The sequence below is a fragment of the Patagioenas fasciata genome, chromosome 7, assembly GCF_037038585.1.
Source record: "Patagioenas fasciata isolate bPatFas1 chromosome 7, bPatFas1.hap1, whole genome shotgun sequence".
Classification (NCBI taxonomy): domain Eukaryota; kingdom Metazoa; phylum Chordata; class Aves; order Columbiformes; family Columbidae; genus Patagioenas; species Patagioenas fasciata.
The window spans coordinates 15,114,481-15,137,358 of record NC_092526.1 but is presented as its reverse complement, the minus strand read 5'-3'; the positions used below and the strand labels follow the sequence as shown (position 1 = coordinate 15,137,358).

The following is a 22,878-nucleotide window of genomic DNA, read 5'->3' as shown; positions in this document are numbered from 1 at the left end:
CTGCCATTCATCTGCATTTCACTCTTCTTTGATATTTATGAACTCGTGTTCAGCAGCAGAGTTCACAGAAAACATCCCCTCCTTCTCTGTGCAAGACAAGCCACGTAAAAGCGGTTTACTCAAAGGGAAGGAAGGAGATCAAAAATAAAATCTCCTTTGTAAATCAGGCCTTCAGGCTAAATTCAGCTGTGGTGTGAGGAGCAGAACTTTGTCATCTCCCGGAAGGATTTGTGAACTGACCTACCTTCCTTTTGAGATGTAAAAAGTGTCTAAACTTATTTCAAACTCCTCCTGGGAGGAGTAAAGTCCTGTGGGAATCTCATGGATAGGGAAGAATATAACAGACTATGACAGAGTGAGGGTTTCTAATGTTCTGACACTTGGGGCTGGGTGTCCAGTTTCTCCTTGGTCTCTCATGTTCTTGTAAGCAAGTTCTTCCATCTGTGTGCCTCTGTGTTTCTGCTTCCATTCATATTTCAATAATGTGTTATGATAAACACTTGAAATGGATGTTTGAGTGTAAGTGACACTGTCTTATTTCTATCTTGAGTGCAGCTTTTAGTTCTGTTTTAACTACTGTTCTTTTCATTATCCACCCAGTGTCCATGTTTGTTTGACATATGTGCAGAGATTCACTTCAGTGTTTTTTTTTTTTGCATTCTTTCATTTTGACAACAGGATAATTTTCCAGTCCCTAATGAAAACAAGCAAAAAATATCTTGGATTTGCATGGGCAGGCATCCACAGGATCCAAATTATTCCCAGGATAATTTTCCAGTCACTGATGAAAGCAAGCAAAAAATATCTTGAATTTGCATGGGCAGGCATCCATGTGGGAGCTGGAATTCTGAGAAGAAAAAGAAGAAAGTGTCAGAAATCACAGCAGGTCAACCTTTCCTAGTTTCGTCATCCTCTTTTGTTATGTTGTTTAAATTAACATTCACAGTGAACAGGCAGAGGTCCTTGAAGACAGGGAGTGTGACAAACTTTCATATCTTTATGTAATAAGATAATTTTCACTGAAAGATCCATCCCCTAACTCTGGGCTGAAGGCATTTGAGTCATGAAGGGAAATTGGCAGTGTTTTCTGGTAATTCTTCACTGACTTTGATTTTTTTCTTTTTCTTTCTTTTTGGATGCTTGAGTTATTTTAAATATTCTAGATAACTGATTTCTGAGTTTGTGCATCTGTGTGTGTGTGGTGGGGGGCAAATAAGGAACCTCAGAACACTTTATTTATGCATAAGATTTTTCTTTTTCCTTCACTGCTGGAATTACTGCATGAAATCCAGACAAGCGGTTCTGTTATATGAGACATCAAAATAAACAGTATGAACAATCTCTTACAGCTTTAAACACCTATGAATCAAAGTCTATTTGCTCTCTTCACTGTTACGTTCCTACATCTTGATTAATGGGATCTCTGAACAACAGCCTGGGAGTAAGAGATTTTAATACAGTAGATAAACTGAAGAAGTTGAAAGTAAAAAAAACTCAGAGTGAGAAAAAAGAGACTGTCTCAGTCTCCTAGACTGTAATGCCTTTTTTTCTCTAACTTCTTCAGACATTCTTGCTCAGATCAGTTATGTTTCTTTTCAAAGACAGGTTTCCTCACATTCTGCTTTTCTTTCTGGTTAACAGTTTGCCTTCTCTTGACTCATACGCCATACCTTGAGTGTCCTGCTCTTATTAGTCATAATGACATGAAAAGAATAGAGGGGACTGTTTGTCCATAAGATATTAACTCCAGAAATTAACTCAAGAATTTATGAGAGTGTACTGCAAGATTAAAGGCGTCGCAGAAATCAACCTGGGCTCCTTTCCCAGCCACAAAGGAGTAAACTTGAAGGATAGGCATCCCTATCAACTAGCAATAGACTGGAAAGGAGGATTGTAGGTGTTGTTGGGAAACACAGATAAGTTTGCATGTAGGTAATACATAGGACAGGCCATCCATGCTGGCTGTATTCTCTTTCTCTCTGAAAGATCCAAAAGCTAAATGTGTCAGCTTAATTGAAGTTGTTTTATGTATTTCTGAGTGTGATGGGGATGGGGAAGCCCATCTTCTTGGGGAAAGAAGCCTTTTATGACCAGACTATAGGATTGACAGCTCCACGGCCCCTTGAATAACTTTCAAATTTATTAGCCAATTTCTATAAAATACAGCAGAGGTCTAAAAGGCAATAACTTCCCGGAAGTTTTGTGAAAATTAGGTGCTAGGAAGACAGGGGATATAACTACAGAGAGAAAGGTGCAGAAAAGTCAATTCTTAGTGATTCTTGCCTAGTTTGCTCAGTGGGAATGGCCAATGCCCTAATCAAAATGCAAAATATCAGGACAAGCCACAGCAAAATGGGTTTGTTTCTCAGCTAAGGATGTGGGAGTGTCACGAAGGCACCCCAAAATCACTCCAAGCAAATGATAAACTAAACCCAACTTTAATTCAGAATTAAAATGAAATCAAATGACAGAAACCAGTGCCAATGGTGCTGGGGTAATACAAAATCAACCAGCATTATGACAACATTTACTAAACTGCAGGTTTGATATACCAGTTGGGGATACTAATATCATATGACCATATAAGTATGATGATCCACAGTGTGCATGCACTCACAAAAATGAGAGGCTTCTTTCAACCAAGGGTACCAAAAAGAAATAGTCATTTACCAGGGGTAGAGGCAAGGAATCACTCAAGGAAGAGATTGCAGTGTGCAGAAGAACTTGATAATGGGTGAGTGGATGTGAAACACAAAAGTTTAGGAAAAAACAGCTTCCTCATGACCAACAGGATTAGTTGTCTTTCTGGTTTATCATTATTTCTTGTTTGTCATTTTCACTTCAAACCATGAGGCTTAGCTCTTATGGGTAAATGTGAATCACATTGTTTTTATTTTCAAATTGTTTTTCAACAGACAATTATAGGCATTATGAGAAAATAGTAATAAAAAGACAGAGAAAACTGTGGGCACAGAAAAATTTGGTATATAATTCATGTGGATGTGATTTCCTGACAATTGTTCACATTTTTTAATGTTTTCTGATGTTCAGGGGCTTACGATAGGGCAAGTTTTTAATTAAGATTACTATCTATAATGTTTCCATTGTAAACTCCCTTACTTCACAGCTTCTAAGCATATTGTTATTAAATTTCTGAAACAATATTGCAAGTTGATGTGACCACCATTTCTAGGACTGAAATAATGAGAAACTGCTTATGAAATGCTGTGACATTTTCGAATCTGCTAGAGATGTGCTGAAAATGAAAACAATAGATGCCAAGGATTTTTTTTCTAATGCATTTTAAAGACCTATAATTTCAGATTGTTACTGTATATCTGTAAAAAAATGAGAAATGTAGCATCAGATTTCAGCACCATCCCAACAAGGACAGGATAATTGTTATTATAGCTTAGCCAAGGTTTGATCCATCCAAAAAATGTCATGATGAGCAGCTCTCTCTGAAGTGGTTTGTGTTCTTCAACTGCTTCTCTCAGCACCCATTTGTTTTATTTTCTTCTCCCAATAGTCTTGTATTTTTCTGTCTGTGTGCCCATTTCTTCATCTTGTTTCCCATCTTCCTTAGGTTTCATCCCATCTCTGTCCATATTTCCCTTTTTTGGTTACTCCCATCCAATAAAAATTGTATTTGGCTGACGCTTTGAATCTCTGGTACAACAAATCAAGTTTAAAAAAAATACTGAAAGCTCACCCAAGAAAAGCAAACAAAGAGGCTGTAAGCTGTTGTTTTGTTGGCTTGAATATGTTTTGTTATGGCATGTTGAATTCTATTAAATTTTTGTTAAGATTTCTGAAGCACAGGATGGAACTTATCAAATGTAAGACTGAGTGCATACACTGTGGGAATTGTTTGTCCACTAACCTCATCTGAGCAGGGATGTGATTCTGTATACAACTGCAAGTAAGCACACAGCTGAGTTCTTGGCATTTGTGCAGATTTTTTTTTTTTTTTTAGAGTAAAATATATACACACTCACACACACACATATATATTTTCAGCTTGCTCAGAATCTGTTGAAAACAAGTGTCAAAAAATTAGAGCTTCCTCATAAGATGGAGACAGTTTCCAAGTAAACCTGACTGGAACCAGGTACTGCCTTAGCTCAAAAGAAAAATATCTTTTTATTCACATGCTAGTATCTTGCTGTTAACACATAATACTGGTAGAAGCAAAGGTAATCACAGATTTTCATCCAAGAAATCAATAAAAAGCTTTTTAATCGGCTATTGTGTAATAACAAATAACTTCAGCAGCCTGTTACCACCCATTGCCATCTATGTTTAAGAGGAGTGCGTGTCTTCTGAGTATGTCCCTGGGAATAGCTATGACTACATTCTTCCTGAAAGGCATGCAATAAATCCTTCTAATTGGCAGTCTGCGAGCATTTGATTTCTGCACACTCAGCCCAGCCCTGCCCATGGAAGGTGAATGCAAAACTATGTGCTAATGAATCAAACACACGTTCAGCTCTTGTAGAAATTTGCATAGTGGTAATGTTGGAATAAGTGATAAATTTCAAGTGAGATTCAATGAGACTGAATCAGCCTTTCTAAGACTTCTTTATCTATCTTTTTCTCCTTGGAAAGTATCCTAGAGCAACTGTTTATTCTTCTTGTATTACATTTGTTTGGATTTAATGCAGGGATCAGCAGTCTGGATTAGACCTAAGTTCCACCCTGGTCAATATTTTATCTTCAGCACTGACCAGTAACATACTTCAGAATAAGGTGAGAGGCCTGCAGGAGACAGTGATAGGAGTCTTTCCTCTTGTTTCATGGTAGGGTTTAGCTCAAGTTACAGATCACTGAGTTTAATATTGTTATCCCTAATCATATATTCTGGGGTGTTCTTCACATAAAGGTTTTCTCTACAAGTATAAGATTTATAAAATCCCAACGTAAATGTAGAAATTTAGATATTTGCTTCTAAGTTTGTTGTATAGGGTCCTTTCTGGTAGATGAAGAAAGATGGATGCTTGTAGGATGCAATTCATTTTGCTTTGAGGCAGGCATCCAAAAGATGTCTGATGTCTAGGAGAGACATTCAGTGAATTTTATCTTAAATATGTCCACCGCTTTCTACTGATTACAAAAAGAACCTGGAAAACTAGCTCAGAGGTAGACACCTACAGCTATGTGAGATTAGTCTTGCTTATGTTTACTTGTGGAATTGAAATGTGTAGGTAGAAATTATCAGAGGTGGGGAATGGTGATGTCTCTTTCAACCCTAAATGATATTTTATCCTCTCCAGGTCTTATAAAATGCTGTTAGGTCAAGGTTCAAGAGTCACTAGAAGCAACATGGGAAGAACATGGGAGATCTCCAGGATTCAGGGCAATGGTATGATAGCAATGAATCTTGATATGCTCAGCTATTGATGAGCATAGAAGTGCAACTGTGTTCCTGGTAGTTGGTTCAGTATCTGCTATGTGTGATGTGCCAGACCAAGATAAATTGAAGAGATAAGGGAGACAGAACACAAACCATGAAAAATCATGAAAGCGTGCTAAGGAAAACTTATACCTAAGTATCAGGGAGGAAGAAAGACATTTCAAGACAACAGAAAAAGCAACTGCTAAATGTTGCCTGGACTTGAACACCAAGAAACAAAGCTCAGACATAGCAAATACACAGGTCTGTGTTTAAAGACAAGCCTAATTTTGATGAGGAGAGAAATGTCTGTCTCCTTTATGCAATGTGTACCTCCTAGCCTTTTATCAAGGCCTTTCATTCCATTCTTCAGAGGGCAATTCTTCAATGGCAAGTTATTAGACTGCAGTTGACTTCCAGGGCTGAAAGAGTTGCAATTCCACTTGCTTAGAATCAAAGAAGGTGGTTATTCCTTCCTTTTCCCTTACTTCTTCAGTCTCAAAGATTGGATATGTCTCTAAAAAAAGATATTTGGTTGTTTCAATGTTTTTCTGTTTTTATTTATCAGCTTTATTTAAAATCCATGTTCTGGAAACTTGGAAAGAGAATCTACTCTGTCCAGGGTGTTACTCAAACAATTAAAGTGCTCTTAGGAGGTGCTTTTTTATTTTTATTTTATTTTCTTGCACTGGATGATGTTGTCAACATGCAATTATTGCAAGAGAAAAAGATACTTCAGGATTTGTACAGAGGAAAACTTGCCAGATACTTAGGTAATGCTTTATCTTTGCCTATATACACAGAATTGAAGTAACTTTAGGAAGCAGCATTTTGGTATCATTTTTTAACAGGAGATGTCCAAATAAGAAAATCATTTATCTTTTCAATCTCTCTCACATGTATTTTCCATTTTGGTTTAGTTTTCCATTCATCATGCGGCACTGGTGCATATTGTATTAATGTATTAGATCAAACTGTCAAAAAGCTGACAGTTGTGTGGTTGTTTTTTTTTTCCTCCCCCCCCCCCAAAGCATATGCATTTTTGGAATAGTAATTAATTCAACCAACTGGAAGTAAGTAATTAGTGGTTTTTTTCCTTGTGCTTAGTGCAGGTTTTGATGTGAAGTATTTTTAGAAGGTTGCAGTTTTAACATCTAAAAAGCCCTTATTTTTGGGTACTTTGGTTACACAAGAAGAATGCGTGATCTAGGAAATATATTAACACATCACATGCTGAATGTGATTTTGGAGTGGGAAATGCCTATGTGCTTAATGACCTTAGTGTTGTTTGTAGGTCTTTTGAATACTGAAGACTTCATGTTTCATAATTACAGACAACCAACCACTGTGACTACATGTAGGACTATTATTTTTCATTCCTTAAGTCCTTTAAGTGATACAAATGTTACTTTAGATAAGCTACACAAAAAGAACAGCTGGTATGGTCTTATACCCATAGCAGAAGCTTGCTTAATATTTCTAGCTGTTCCAGCAGGACAGATGGAAGTTACAACTGTCTGTAGAGTTCGTCTTGTTTCTATGCTTTATTTGTGCAAATGATATAACATATAACAAGCCTCCAAGTTATCTACCTTTGTCCTTATGGCAGACTTCAACTTGCCAGATGTCAACTGGGAATATCACACACCTGGCACCAGCAGGTCCAGAATATTTCTAAAGTGTCGTCTTAGTGCAGGTACTAAGGGAACCAACCAGGAAAGGTGTCTTCCTAGATTTGATAATAATAGAGATAGAGAGGTTCTTGTGAGAGAAGTGGTGACTGGTGGCTCCCTTGGCCACAGCAGCCATGAAGCAGTCAGGTTCAAAATCTTTGCTAATAGGACGAAAACTGTCAGCAAGACCTTAACACTACATATGAGGAGAACAGACTTCAGGCTGCTCAGAGGAATACTCAGTAAGATTCCCTGGGAAGAAGCTTTTGAAGGTGTTGGGGTCCATCAGTGTTGGTTGTTTAAGTACCACCTACTGAAAGCACAGGACCAGGCAATTCCAAAATGCCAAAAATCTAGTATGGGAGGCAAAAAGCCTTCTTTTTTCACTGTATTTCGAGAAGAAATTACAAGGTCAGTGGAAGCAAGGTCAGAAGGACTACAGAGGTGCTGCTCGGTACTGTGGGAAGGAAATATGTGCTGCCAAAGCTCAATTAGAATTGAAGCTAGCGAATACTGTGAAGGACAATAAAAAAGGCTTTTAAAAATATATAAATGGCAAAAGGCAAACTAGAAATAACATTGGCCCATTACTTGATGAGCATGACCGCCTTATTAACAGGGATATAGACAAAGCTGAGATGTTTCGTGATTTCTTTGCCTCGGTCTTCAACATCGATGATGGACTTGGGGCCCCTCATAGACCTATCGTTAGCAAACCAGGGTTGCAAGAAGGATAAACTCCCAATCTATCAGGAACTTGTATGGGGTCTACTATTCCAGCTAGATCTTTACAAGTCAATGGGTCCTGATGGGATTCATCCAAGGGTGTGTAAAGAGCTTGCTGATGTCATAGCGAGGCGTCCCTCCATGATTTTTCAATACTCCTGGGAATCTGGAGAGGTCCTGGATGACTGGAAGTTGTGAAACCTCACAGTCTACAAGAAGGAATGATCCTGGCAACTACAGGTGTGTCAGCCTCATTTCTGTTCCTGGCAAAATCATGGAGAAAATTGTTCTGGGTGTTACTGAAAAACATCTGAATGACAACAAAGTCATTGGCCCCAGCCAGCACAGGTTCATGTGCAGAAAGTCTTGTTTAACAACCTTAATTTCATTCTACAACAAGGTTACCCAATTAGTTGACCAAGGGAAGCCTGTCGATGTGATCTTTTTGGATTTCAGTAAAGCCTTTGATATTGTTTCTCAACAGCATTCTCCTGGACAAGATGTCCAGCATACAGCTGGATAAACACACAATACAGTGGGTGAGCAATTGACTGCTGGGACGGGCTCAAAGGATTCTAATAAATGGGGTTGTGGCAGGCTGGTGACCAGTAACTAGTTGGATTCTGCAGAGATCCATCTTGGGACCAGCACTCTTCAATGTCTTTGTAAATTACTTAGAACTTGAGGGATTGCTTAGCAAGTTCACCAATGACACAAAACTGGGAGGAGCTGTTGATGCTGTTGAGGGCAGAGAGGCCCTGCAGAGGGACCTGGACAAATTGGAGAACTGAGCAATCACCAACCACATGAAGTTCAACAAGGGCAAGTGCCAGATTTTGCACTTGGGACATGACAAACCTGGCTATACATACAGACTGGGGGATGAGATGCTGGAAAGCAGCTCTGCAGAGAGGGATCTGGGGGTTCTGGTCAACGACAAGTTGAATATGAGCCAACAGTGTGTCCTGGCAGCCAAGAGGGTCAACTGTGTCCTGGGTTGCATCAAGCACAGCATTGCCAGCTGGGTGAGGGAGGTGATTGTCTGACTCTGCTCTGCACTGGCGCAGTCTCACCTGGAGCCCTGTGTGCAGTTCTGGGCACCACGGGATAAGAAAAGATATTAAGCTACTGGAGTGTGTCCAAAAAAGGGCTACGAAGTTGGGGAAGGGTTTGGAGGGGAAGCTGTATGAGGAGCAGCTAAAGTCACTTGGTTTGTTCAGCCTGTAGAGGAGGAGACTAAGGGGAGACCTCATTGTGGTCTACAGCTTCCTCTCAAGGGGAAAGGGAAGGGTAGGCACCCAACTCTTCTTTCCAGGGAGATAGTCATGGCTCCAAACCTGACAGTGTTCAAGAAGAGACTGGACAACGCCCTCAGACACATGGTGTGAACTGTGGGGTTGTCATATGCAGGGACAGGAGCTGGACTCGATGATCCTTGTGGGTCCCTTCCAACTCAGGACATTCTATGATTCTATGACAAACGCTGTAAAAAGTGATACGCCTTGTTCATTGGGTTGGTGTTTTTTAGCAACTTCTATTACCTGGAGAGGAGCTCTGTTTCTTGTGCTCTAGTAAAGGTGGTGATGCGACTCTCTTCCTGTACAGATGAGGGAGATCTTACTATAAATGTATTTGCAGAAAGGAGAATGCACTTGTTTTCCATGTCCTTTCCACAGGTGTTTATACAAGGTATCAAGGTGTCTTTCTGGAACAGTTGTTTGCAGAAAGTGGCTGCCAAATCTACATGCTATGTATGTTTGCAGAAGCAGAACTTCCTAAATGTCTGATTATTGTTAGAAGTTGCCACTTGCAGCTTCGGTTGTTTAATAAAACAGTTATGAAAAAATCTTTCTAGACTTCAGTTTTTCTCTCATCAATATTTGCAGCAGAGTCTTATCATGGATTATTAATGTAGGACGTATAATCTACCTATCGAACAGGGTATTCCTCCAAAACAGATTCTTCTTTTACCTGGCCAATAATAAAATATCCAGTCTGTGGGATAGAATATTAAGGTAACTGTTAGTAAATGTTAAAAACAGTAATGCTAAATCTATCAGTTAATTTTGAATACAAAATTAATGATAGGAAAACAGAAGTGTTTGGGAAAGGAAAAAGAATTAATGTTAATCGGAAAAAGGTATTTGTTCAGACTTAGCTACAGTATTTACTCCTGATAATTGTGTTGTCTTTCAACATTAAAATCCAAGCTTGTTTTCAAGTTGAAACATGCACCCACTAAGAAAAGAAAAATAGTCTTTGTTCAGTTTCATTGACTTAACTTTAGATCTTTTTTATTGTGTATGCAACCTAAGCTGACCCTTAAAAAGCTGCAAAGAAATAGCAGCTCAGTGGAACTTTCAGACTGATTGTTGGTATTTTGAGTGAAAGGGCCATCTTTTTTGTGCTGTTTTTGTATTACTACTGTGATGAGCAAGAACACTTTGGCTGATGCTCTTAAAACAACAGTAATAGAAAAAAAAGTGGAAAAAACTGTGATATAAAAGAATGGTCCAGTTCTTCACTGTAAGGATGAGATGGGTGAAGTTGAACTAATAGGTGGTCACAAAGCTGGGTAAATTGTTCTCTATTTCATACCTGAACTTTGCAAATGTTTTGTGATCTATTATAGATCCAATTGAAGAACATGGAAGCCAACAGAACAACCTGTGGCCTAGAACTACAAGGACAACCTGAGTTACGAACCCAGATCACAGGAAAGCCAGGTAAGCACAATAAAAAAAAAAAAATCATTAGACTCCTTCTAAGACATTTTTTCTTTTAACCAACCATACAGTTTAATGTAAAGCCAAGAAGGCCCACGAAACATGAGCAGCTGTTTATCAACTCATTACTCTTGCGGTGCAATTGAATCAAAGGGGAGAGTCAGATTGTTACTGAGAAGCAGTAAGATAATAGAATCAGAAGCAAAATGTTCATACTTGGAAAGGGCTGGAAATCTGTGTACAGGAAAGTAATGCTTACAGGGCAGTGCACCAATATAGCAAATACAGGTATGAAACACAAACTAAACACGTAGTGATTTTAAAGATGGACTTAAAAGTTTGAAAAGCTATGCTTAATGTCATTGACCTATTTGAAATGAAGGTTGGTGGAATGACAGAGCATAATGGCTGGTAGCTGAAGGACTAATGCTGCAGAAAGGCCTGATTGGTTAAGTGTGTTTAGGAAAGGAGCTGAGGTTTATTTGGCCATACTTGTGCAATGTTAAGCTTCCTATCTGCTGGCCTGAGTAGAGAAAGCTGTGCATAAATCTGACATCCCATACTGTTAAGTGAATGTTGTTCATGAACTACAAGGGAAATGTTGGAAACAGCTTCTAGAGCTAACAGATGATCTCCTAGTCTAAAGTGCTGAGACTGAGCTGAGTTACTGGGAAAACCTGGAGTACCAGGAGTCCTGGGACCAGATGGAGAGCAGGACAACCAGTACAGAGTATTGTTAAATTGTTCAAGTAATACAATAAATAAACAGAGGATACACATTCTCTTAGCTCCCCTGAAACCTTTCTGAGGAGTAGGTCTTCCATTCTGATCTACAACTTTAATAAAGAGCCTTTCACTTATTGTCTGCACTGAGATATCTCCTTTTATATCCTGGCTACAAGAAGACAATACAGCAACAAGTACTTGTATTACTTAGTTCTCTTCACCAGCCACCAAAACAACACATTCTTAACAGGAAGGGAAACCAAAGGGCTTGAGTTTTCTTGGTAGCCTTGGTTAATGCAATTGCATCAGAAGACAATGCTGTGCAGTTATGCATCTAACCTCACTTTACAACTCAGCTGCAATATGTCTTTGGTTTGTTTTCAAAGCACCTGGTAGCAATGAAAAAATAGGACTTCAATTCTCTGCTTTGCCATCTTTTACTCTTACCACATGAATCAGCCAGAGTCCCATGGTCAAGGTGAATGAGGGAACCTTACCTATATTTTATGATGTCTGTTTCCACCTGTGACTTTTGCTATATTTGTATGTAAAGTGGAGAAATTAATTTCAGCATGGTGAGGATGAGTCATTGTCTGTTACTGGAGTGGGGAACTTGTGGACCAGATAAGACCCTTGATATCATTTCACGTGACATGAGGTTGCTTAATTTTTTGTGGTGCAACCAAGGACACAGGAAAAACAAAGCCTTAATGTTTTGTGTGGGGTTTCTTTGTTTGTTTTTTTGTTTGTTTGTTTGGTTTGGTTTATTTTTTGTTGTTGTTGTTTGTTTGTTTTTGTTTTGAGGTTTTTTTGGTGTGTGTTTTTGTTTGTTTCTTTGTTTGTTTTTGTGTTTTGTTTTTGTGTTTTGTTTTTTTTTTTTAGTTCTTCCATTATTCCTGACCATGTGATACATGTTTCTATATCACATGATGTGGTCCCCAAATGCAATTGTTCCCTATACAGTGTGTATTAAAAGAATGGGAACTTGTATTTGGTGTTAATCTTTCACTGCTGGAATGCTTTAAAATAACTGTTTACCCTCTGTAAATGCTGCACAAAATTCCCACACTTATTGTTACAGTCTGAATGTGAAATGGAAGTTACTTTAAAAAGGTTTTCATTAGCCTGATTTTGCCTGGGCACAGACCATTAGAGATTCATCCTCACAGTGAACAACTGACTGTTCTTTCATGTCACAGTCTAAAGAAAATTTAGCCTTTTTTTTTTTTTTTTTTTTTTCTCCCCCCTGTACTAGAGATCTGAGATAAACTGTTAAAAACAGAAAAGGTCAAATGTGTTTTTTCATTTTACAAGGAGGTAAACTAAAGCATGAGACACTTGGGCTTCAGAGGTCTGGATGCTCTAGCTGCCCAGCTCGCAGGAAATGGGTGAACTGTAGTCATTTATATTAAACAAGTCTTTAGCCTAAGGCTTCATGCAGCACTATTATCCTCCTCTTTTATATCAACATGAATTGTTACATATCAGTGGGAATGAAATACTGGCATATCCATGTTTTTGTCAGTGGGTTGTTGACCTCTTTTTCCCAATACATAAGATAGCATGTTCTAGATAAGAATAAAGCATTCATGCATGCATATATATGTGTGTATCTCTATATATGTGTGTATATGTACAACATGATGTGTGGTAAGACATACGCAGCGTTATTATTCTTTCCATATTGTTTGATCTTATCTTGAAGGCCACAAATGTAACATTAACCTTGCTTCTTCTGTGATTTTTATGAACTTTCTCTAGCTCTTTTAATTCTCTCATTGTTAATACTTCCTGTAATTCAGGCATAGTACTGCACAATTGCATGGTAATTTGGAGCAGGGGAGAAGTCAGGTTCTTTAGTGACCTTTTCACTAGAAACTTCTCATGAAAGGAACTGTTAGCAACTTTGGATGTGTCTTTTTATAACCTTTACAGTTTGGCATGTTTCCTTCTAATGAGATCTTCAATAACTCAGTCCATCAACTTTGCCAAAACTAGTCATACTTCACATATGATTGTGTGGCCCTGAAATTCATACAATCTTTTTCAAAGAAGTAAGCAATGTTATGTGTTTGGTAAATTATTTGTACTAAGAATTTTCTACATTGTCACATCTGAATTGTCTCTAATTCAAGTTTTTAAAAAACAGACAGTAGAAGATGCCTTGACATACACTTGGTACATGAATAAGGTAAGCACATAGTGGTGTTTTTCTCATACAGACAGACGTTCTCCCACTAGTCTTCCAGAATTTTAGTGAACAACATCTAGTATAACTTGATTTTTTTTCTCCCATAAATGTATCAGGTTAGTTTTGAGATCATGTGAATTTTTAAACATTGCTAGAATTATTCCCCTAAATGCATCTGCTACCTTAAATCTTTTGTTGGCTTTGTACTAAAACCAAAGAAATAAAAAAATAATTTTGCATTTTTTTTCCTCTGAGCATCTTTTTTTTTTTTTTTTTTTTTTTAAATATAGTTATTGCAATCCTTGCTTACAAAGCTCTATTTTTTTGTTTTTTCAAAAGGTGTCTGGCAGGTTCTTTCAAGAGTACTTTCTGAATGAAATACCTTACGGGTTAATCCTGATCATCTCAAAAATACTGGTGTGGCAAAAGGTCTTTTTTTAGTAACTTTTTTAAGCTGAAAAGAATTGCAGCCGCTCGGGTTTTGTTTTGTTTTTCCTTCCTTGTTACTGTTTTCTTTCTAAATGTAATGACTTTTGGTGTATTCCAAAACAATCCATCTCAGGTGACTATGAAATAGCCTGCGATCTAGGGCTGGTTTTGATGTAGAATCTCTGATAAAGACAAGAAAATGCTTTTGAATTTGCCAGCTAGTCAGGCGTTAAGATGTTGCTCTTTGGCTATGGAAATTTAGGCTTCGTTCCTGACTTCAGCACAGTCTCCTTATTTGATATTGAACAAGCTGTTTTTACATTTGCTTTAGTTGTATCAAGAGGGCTAATAGCACTTCTTTAACCTGCAAGGCTATTACAAGGATAAATTTACTAAAGCTTCAGAGGAGCTTGGATAGCAGATTACTGTGGGCTGTTGAAGTAGCTAAGAAGAATGATAAATATCAGCTACTTGCAGGCTTTTCTCGTCATTGTATAAAAAATTAAAAATAAAAATACATTGTTTTACTGCATATTCTTAGGGAGCTGTTGTTGCTCTATCTTCCTTCTCTGCAGATCTTATTACCTGTAACAATAATTTGCGACATGAATAGGTACAGAAAAGTGCTACTTTTAAGGAATGTAGCTTCCAGTCGTGTTAATTTAGTGATTTGTCTTTCTCTTGGGGTGTTTCCGCTCTGCATTGCTGGCAGAGTGTCAGATTCCCTGCATGCTCATTTGGACCTGCTGCCAGTGTTTGACAGATCTGCTGGTCCCAGCTGAAGAATTTTGAGGTCATATCTTTCTTTTTTCCATTTTTTCCTCCACTTTTCTTTTTCCTCCCCCCAGTCTCCCCCCATGACTGTTGTATTTGTAAGTGTGGAGACTATATTAATCAGCTAACATTTGATTCTTTGGGGCCTTTCTCATGTGTGAAGGTTTTCTTTTGGTGATGAAGTCATAACAGTTTGAGGTAAGGTGTATCCATGGGTCCCTTACAAGCAATAGCAGCCAATTAATTACCAGGGAAAATCGTTACTCAAGCAATGGTCCAGGTATTGAACTAAAGCTGCTCCTTTTATTTATTCCATTTAAGAGAGGGTATAGATTTCTTCCCTCCTGCTGACCAAAGAGTGAGTCCAGATGAATGGCCTGGTGAAAGGATGGGCTGGGAGCTTTATTCTTGGATAGTTCAGTGAACAATTTGGAGAAACAGGTGGATTTATGTTTTGTGAGATAGGGGTCCTTGAGGGTACTCAGCCAATACAAGACATGTAAGACCCATCACCCCCCGATGCTGAGTATCTGTTGCTGTAACTATAAACCATCCTGAACTGAAATGCAAAAGAAAAAAAGACAGGATTTTTTTTCTTTTCCCTCTCATGTGAAAAACTGATCTCAAAGGCACTTCCTAGATCCAGGACTTCGCTATTTTTAGCTCATTTTACCTGTGCAAGTCTTCTCTTGCATTGTGTAGGTGGAGACTTTGTTGCAGATGTGGGCTGGGGATGTTCACGAGTCTGATGAAGAAACAGAATCTTATTTCTCAATTAGTTTCTGGCTGTCTCTTCTGTGGAAATCCAAAATGCCTCACAACTACTTTCCATTAAAATAAAGTACAGACCATAACTCTGCAAGAGCAAAATGGCAGTTTCCTCATGGTCTTCAGGCCACCTTGCAAGTTCAGGTTGTTTGGATAGTTCACATAAATTTTGGATTATCACTCAGTCTGAGTGAAAAAGTCATCAGGATTATGCTAGATATTTTATACAGAGTAGCTAATGCAAAATAAATAGCTCTATCATCTTCTCTCCCTTTGCCTGGAATTCAGCCAGATTTCCTGCAGTGTTGTCTGATAACATCTACTCTTTCAATTAACATTAGATAAGGTGTGTAGGCAAACTAGAACTAAATTGCAAGTCACCCATTCTCTTCTTTCTAGATTACCTGTGTTTTGCAAACTAGCTACAAAGATAAGTGCAAGTGCTTTTTTCTTTATTCTCTCTGTGGGTTTCTCAGGACATTATACAAGCTGAAAACTAGGTATGGGGCCTGGTAAATAAAACCAACACAGTTGGAACACAAGCTGTCTGGAATGCTATTTATCGTAGTGCTCTTCTTTAACAGAATTGCTATTTGAAGACTAGCTGTAATTCCAGATAGAAATTTAAGAGTAACTTTTGGTTGCACCTGTTACTGATAAAGTAGATCTATTTTATTTATGTGTGTTCAGCCTAGGTACTAGTCATAAAGCAAATCTGCTGTGTGTCTGATTTTGCAGGTGCAAAATTCACTTGCTTAACGTCAAACAAGGTGGAGTACTGTTGTGTAAAACAAAATGGGTCTCATTGCCCTCACAAAGAAAAAGGAATGCTAAGGTAACATGAATTCGTTGTTAACTTCTCAGCCAAAAGCAGCAAGGAAATCTGTAGCAATAGGCATATTCACCTAGAAGCTCTATAAGTGAAGGGCAAAGTTGCAGCAATGACAGGCTAGATGTTTTCAGATGAGTTTTGTTGCTGGAAAGCATAAAGAGTGTTAGGACTTGTTTTTCTAAAGAACAACTAGTGACATGCTCTAAGGTCAACATGTAATATATTCTCCATGTTCTTGTAAAAAGTCAGCTTAGTCCTTTCAGCAGTAACCTTTCTCACATTGAGTATGTTTGCTTTCTTGTCTTTAACATTCATCCTCTCTATTTGTGATTCTGACAGCTTGTAGGATTACATTTTCCATATATCAATTTGGATGTTCACCCTTTGTCATATTTTGATTAAAAGAAGTATAGTTTTACTTATGCTAAGATAATGTACAGTGTACAGTAGATACATAACCTTTTAGGAAAGCCTTTTTGTATTTTTTTTTTCGAACCTTTGGACATCATTTTACCACTCAAGCTCAATTTAGTAATAATGAAAAAAAAAGTCTTTAAGTAAAGGGTGACAGTTTGATGGGTTGTAGAAAAGACTATTGTTTTCTCGTATTTTAGTTATACAGAAAATCCACTGAGGACACCAGGCAAATGTCCCTAAAATGTGAAATAGATAAGTCCTTTGGAAAAACTTTAGTACACAGGTATCAAATATTTTGCATATTCATTTTGGAAAGGATTCAGTAAAAATGGGTTTGTTGTACTCATTGTCATTTGCTTTATAGTAGATATCATTTTTCATTACTAGAGCTTTCAAATCACAGCACAAAATCTATGTTGGCATGCACACACACATACTTCTAGGAATGCTAATCTGGAAGAGACCTCCAGGATCACTGAGTCCAGTGTCTTTACTGTTTTAGGCAACTATACCATTTATATAATATGTTTAGTTTTTAAGTGACTATCAAGAAGTCAAAAGAATTAAAAAAAAAAAAAAAATCACTCTCCTGGAACAACAGATTTTAAAAGCATGCAATAATATATACTCTGTCATGTATTTAAAAATAGAATTACCAAAATGAGGCAGGATTTAATTATCATGACTTTAAATATCAATTAATTAATCTTATTTTGAACTCTTGGTACTCTTATTTCAACTTAGCTAGAAGTAAAAAGATGTGATTTTATGATAGGAATGACAAGAAAGCATGTTGTGTTCTAAGATAATTTTATAAAATATGTTCTAGTTCGAACATATCACTATTTGTTGCCACTCTTACTAGCATTGAACAACATTATCTGATGTTGTTAATTTACAAGTAGATATTAAATACATAAAGGAAAAGTAATTTCTCTAATTGTATCTAACAAGGTGACAAGATACCTAACTGGAACCAGCTATTCTGGTTATCTGTGTTTTCTGTCCTTGGGCAAACTGCTTTCTTTCCATCAGTTTTGTTTCACTGTCTTACACTGAGATATGTGAAAAGATTTTCAGTCACATGAATGGTTTTTACTAGAGTGCTAAACAAGCAAAGCTTCCTGTCAGTCTGCCCACATTCCAATGATTTTTTGAAGCTATTGCTCAGCTAACACTAGATTTTTTGATAGGTGGAAGTCAGAACTGTGTAAAGCTTTGTGGTAGTGAAGGATTGGGCAGAACCAACATTATCATGATTGCACAGTTTCGCAGGATTTCTCTCACTGTTTTCCACCTGGGAATGAATGATTTCCATCCCCCTTGATGCTTTTTCAAGCACCTGTAGCAGAACCTTTCATTAAAGCCAGGCTGTGCTGCTTTATTCCCTGGCCAGCAGTGACCTTAAGCTTTCAAAATTCCTTTACCTTCCAGGACTTTGGTGTATCTGAATAGAGATGTATTGCCAGCCTCTGCTTTCCTGGCTCTTCAAGATGAGCTCTTCAAGTCTCTACAATGGCTTCTAAGTTCCCTTGGGTATCCTAGTAGCCAACCTCTTAATCTGTTACTATTTGAATACATTTTTCTTGACTACAGATGGTCAGAATTATATGCAATATTATGGACGAAGCCTTGTACAATATCATTAGTAAACCTGTATCACACTGGAAGTATCTCATCCTTTAGATCCTAGGAGTGCATTTGCCTTTTCATGGTCATACCAGTTTAATTGCTCATCACCATCCTCTGATTGACAAATACACAGTCTTTACCTTCTTTTTTTTTTTTTTCCTTATTCATGAGACACCAGCATAGGTCTTGTTATTAATTCCTATGAGTATGACCTTGTACTTCATGATAGCAGAGTCCACACAGGGCTTATTAATACCTCTTAGCTTCAGATCATAAGAACATTTATTTAGTATATTCAGGCTTGGGTTTACTGGAGATAAGGGATGAAATGTGTCTATTGGCCCTCATCTCCAGCAGTACCATCTTATGGTATGTGTGCTTTCACATCATTTGATGGAGATTTGCCATGTGGTTGCACAATTCCCTCACACAGACTGAAGTTGTGTTTGCATTTCTTGTTTTCCTACTTGCTATGAAGGCCTATATCTTTCCCATTTATGAGATGACAAGTATTTATTTTCTTTAGTTAGTTCCTTTCCCATGTTACAAATCTTCTTTTCCACCTATATAGATATACATATTTTGTTGTATCAGATAAAACATCTCATCAGAATCTAGGCAGATGTAAGCATTAGTGGATTTAATGTAGAAGAAATAATAATAGATTTATCAGAGAAAAGTGTAGGTTATTTTGATGTAATCTACCTTAAAGACCACAGTGTTTTTTATTATGTCTTCTGTTTCTCTCTTTTAAGATATTCTTTCCTTCAATGCCTGTTTTAAAGCCATGCCAGCCACTAAGACCAGTCTGATGAACTAATAGTTCTTCAAAGTTTTATGTTACTACAATTTATGTTCTCTAGTTACTGTATTGTCATTGATTCAATTGACTCTAGGAAAAGCATGCTGCATTTGTAATGCGAAACACTTCAGAGTACATGAGTGGGGATTCTGGCCCTTCTAATCTGAACATATAAATCAGCATTCAGAATCTCTACCTGAGGAGTGTAAACAAAGACTTGAATCACCTGTAGCTTCATAGATGGCTATTGATGGATGACAGACACCTGTAAAATAGCTGCTCAGATCTGAGAGAGCTGAATCTCTCTCCAGAGTTGCTTGTAATTTAATATACTTAGAAGAGGAAAAATTTACTACTAACTGAAGCTAGGTAGAATCAGTCAGGGTCATGGACCTTGAGCAAGTATATTCCCTTGAGCCTCTTTAGAGGTGTGATGATTTTGTCATTCCATGGAGTATAGGGAAGGGGTGAGGGAAGATTGCTCTATCCACAGAGAAATGCTAAGGAAAATGAGACAAGCATGCACACTATGACCAGCAATGAACAGTCACCTTTTCCTGATGAAATGTAGGCTGCCAATGGACACCAAAGTGTTTTCAGTTGCACTGGATTCTAGCATTTGTTGAGCTTTCCTGAGTGTTCATTAATTGTGAGGCAAATGCCAACTTCAGACTAAAGGTGGCCTAAATGTCACACCATCCTGTAAGCATTAAAATAGTGTTCAGGAATTAATGAGCATAGTGGACACATTTGTTATGCATAGCAACTGGTAAATCTCATCTCATGCTTCTTTGACATAAAATCCTTGTCAGTCAGCTATGTATTGCCAAGGCAAGTTGCTTTTCTTGAACTTGTCAGATAGCTGCTTTTTATCAGTTTATAACAAATCACAGAGGCTGTGGATCACACAAGTTTCGGCTTTTGATTAGCTCTATACGACAACAGAATTTTCCTTTCCTTCAACAAAACCTGTTCCGCTTCCCTTCCAATGTTTTCTCCAAAATCACAAGATACACTTGACTTTCCCCTGAGATACTTGAGAATAGTGAGCTGACTCCCTTTACTTCTCTTTTCAGGTACAGTATTTCTATTTTGTTTCCTCTTTCATCTTGCTTTTTATCCTTTATGAAATGGCAAAGGACAACGTTGTGACTGACAGGGTAGCAAGAAAAGAGGAGGAAAGGCCATTTTGAAGGGTGATCTGAATTACCTAATTAACATGTCACAGATTTAGCAAAGCTTATTTTGAAATAGTAAGAAGTCTTAATCATTTTTAATGTCTGTGGTATGTTTGAGCATGAGGAATTTTGACTGTACCTGAAGTTAGAGGAGGTAGACTTTGGAGACAGTAAATTGTCAGGGTGCATGTTGCTTATCTTAGATTCTGGTAGGACAATAAAAAGCTAATGCAGCCCTTTACTGTAAAAAGGTAATATTCTATATGAGAAGGGAATTATCTCATCTCTGAGGACAGAGCTTGTGAAGCTACATCCAGATTACTGTTTGCAATTCTAATCTGTATCCTGTGTTAAGTCCAACAGAAGAAGGGGCTGATAGGAACTTCAGCAGTTAAACTGTGCAGTTTGCAGCCAAAGCCAGGCTTCTGGCTGGAAAGGGCAGGGACCTGTTCACTTTAACTGATTGTCTGAGCAGCTGGTTGCTACTCAGCTGGAGCTGGGGAGCAGCTACACCAGTGGCAGGTGGGAGCAGAGCTGTCCAGCAGCTGTTGTCAGGGTCTTCAGCAGTTAACCCAAAGATCTGGCTCCTTAATGGTAATGGTCATCTTAGAGCCTGTTGTTTTACTGGTGAAGCTGGCTTTATGGTGCAGTCATAAAACCCTTCAGCATTTCCATAGTCTGCCCTCTGCTTTATCAGCAGCAAACTTTGGCAAATCTCTGATAACTCCAGGCCACTACAGTGGCCTTGGGCATCAGTGTAATTTTTAGGTTCTTCTGTGAAATACGGGAATTTATTCCTCAGTAGACTGCAATGCTTTAGTAATATTTAGGTTACTGAGTTCATCACTAAGTGCCTGGATAACATTCAAAGCCCAGTAATAATCAGGAACATATCCTTCTGACATTAAACTTTGTGAAACTCTGAAATATGTTGAGCCTCTATTTCTGTACTGAGATCCCACATCACAACAGTGGGCATCTAAACTTGTGAATCCCTGTTTCCTCTATGTTTATTTCATATGTCCTGTGTCTCTGCAGCATTCATTCCAGCTTCCCAAATGTAATCCCCATCATTAAAGTACTTGTCATGTTCTCTCACATCACTTACACATACGGGTTAAACAGGACATATTATGCCTTGTTAAGAACTATATATGTACAGATTGGCAAGCCGCCATACATGCCCAGGTGGACCGGCTAGCTTATGCCTTTTAAATATGTAAGGATGGAGTTTGGTCTGTCTTTTCCTTAACTAGAAGAATAAATTGGAATAGTTATCTTGTTCAACCGTCTAATCATTTGACCGAAGTGTAGAAAATAATTTTTGTAGGTATTTCTACTTCTCTGTTAAATTTGGTTGAAACTTGCCATGAGGATGAAAAATTACTAAAGCCAGATAAATGGACAGCTAGCACAACAACATAAACTGTGCTGGTTTAGGATGCAAGGTTTATACAATGAAGGGGCATCCTGCTGCTGCCACTGACCCCAGGACCTGTTAAGGTAGGAAATATGTGGAGAAAGTCTAGGAGATACCAGTTATTGAGGGCTGGAGGACTTGAAAGTGATGGCAAAGATCAAAGAGAGTGATTTTTCCCATTCTGAGTGCATGAGTAAGGGTGCAGCTGCTCACTATAGAGAGGAGGAGAGGATGAGAGGATCAAAAAAGAATAATTTGGTCCAGAAGTGTCAATATTTTTGAGGCCTTTAACTATTAATGCTATATCTCATGGTTATAGTGTCCTCATGGCATTTGTAGTCTCTGTTCTCTTGGCCCTCGTGTTGCATGTGTGACAACAATTAAACAATGAACATTGTTGATGACTAAAACTCTCACTCTTCTGTATTTTAATGCAATTCAAATGTGCCAACTTCACCTTTTGGGAGCCTGTAACTCTATTTTCAGTAATTCTCCGAAACTGCTTTTGCATCCTTGGAGAGACTACAGTTGAACTCTTGCGGCTTTTTAAGGGCATTTTCCATTGAAATTCTGTATGCAGTGTAGCTGGCTGTCCCTGCTTCAGAAGAAAATTTGACAGGCAGCCATATTTGACACCTGGCTTAATGTGGATAAGTCTCTTAAAAACTGACTTAAGCCTTGAACTTTTAAGACTGCCAAGTGATGTCAAATAAGAAAACAATTTTCAACTTGCCATGCTGAATAATCGTTGACATTGTACTACCATTTTCTTCCACCTTCAGCCTGCTAGGAAAGAACTGTGGGGAATTCTAGCCATCCCATTTAAACTTCACTATTAATATAATCCATCTGTTTTATTTTCTATTAAATGCGTTTCATAGCATTTTGCAGTTACTAAGGCAGTTATATCTTCACAACACTCTGAGGCTGCAATTAAAATTTTAAAAAGTTTTTGCTTGATCTTTTCTGAGGGAGAAGATGGTTGATGATGGTGAATCACAATGATCCAGTGAAGATTTAATCTAAGAAGAACTTTCTTTTTTTTTTTTTTTAATCTGTAAACCATTTTCTCCAAATCCCTGGGATTTCTCTGATAACCTATGTGAGCACATTATAAAAGAAACTAAAACACCTGGTAGAGATTTAAGAGTGTATGGATTCTGTGCTACTGAGAGATAATAAAAAGTGAGAC

General features: G+C 37.9%; 1 long non-coding RNA gene across 3 annotated transcripts in view; it reads left to right on the top strand.

Moving 5' to 3' along the window:
* The window catches only part of LOC139828417 (uncharacterized), a 389,304-nt gene that overhangs the window by 176,916 nt on the left and 189,510 nt on the right, over positions 1-22,878 (top strand). For all 3 annotated transcript variants that reach the window (XR_011739971.1, XR_011739972.1, XR_011739973.1), the window contains exon 2: positions 10,424-10,517. This is a non-coding gene — a long non-coding RNA (uncharacterized lncRNA). The remainder of the gene's footprint in view (positions 1-10,423; positions 10,518-22,878) is intronic.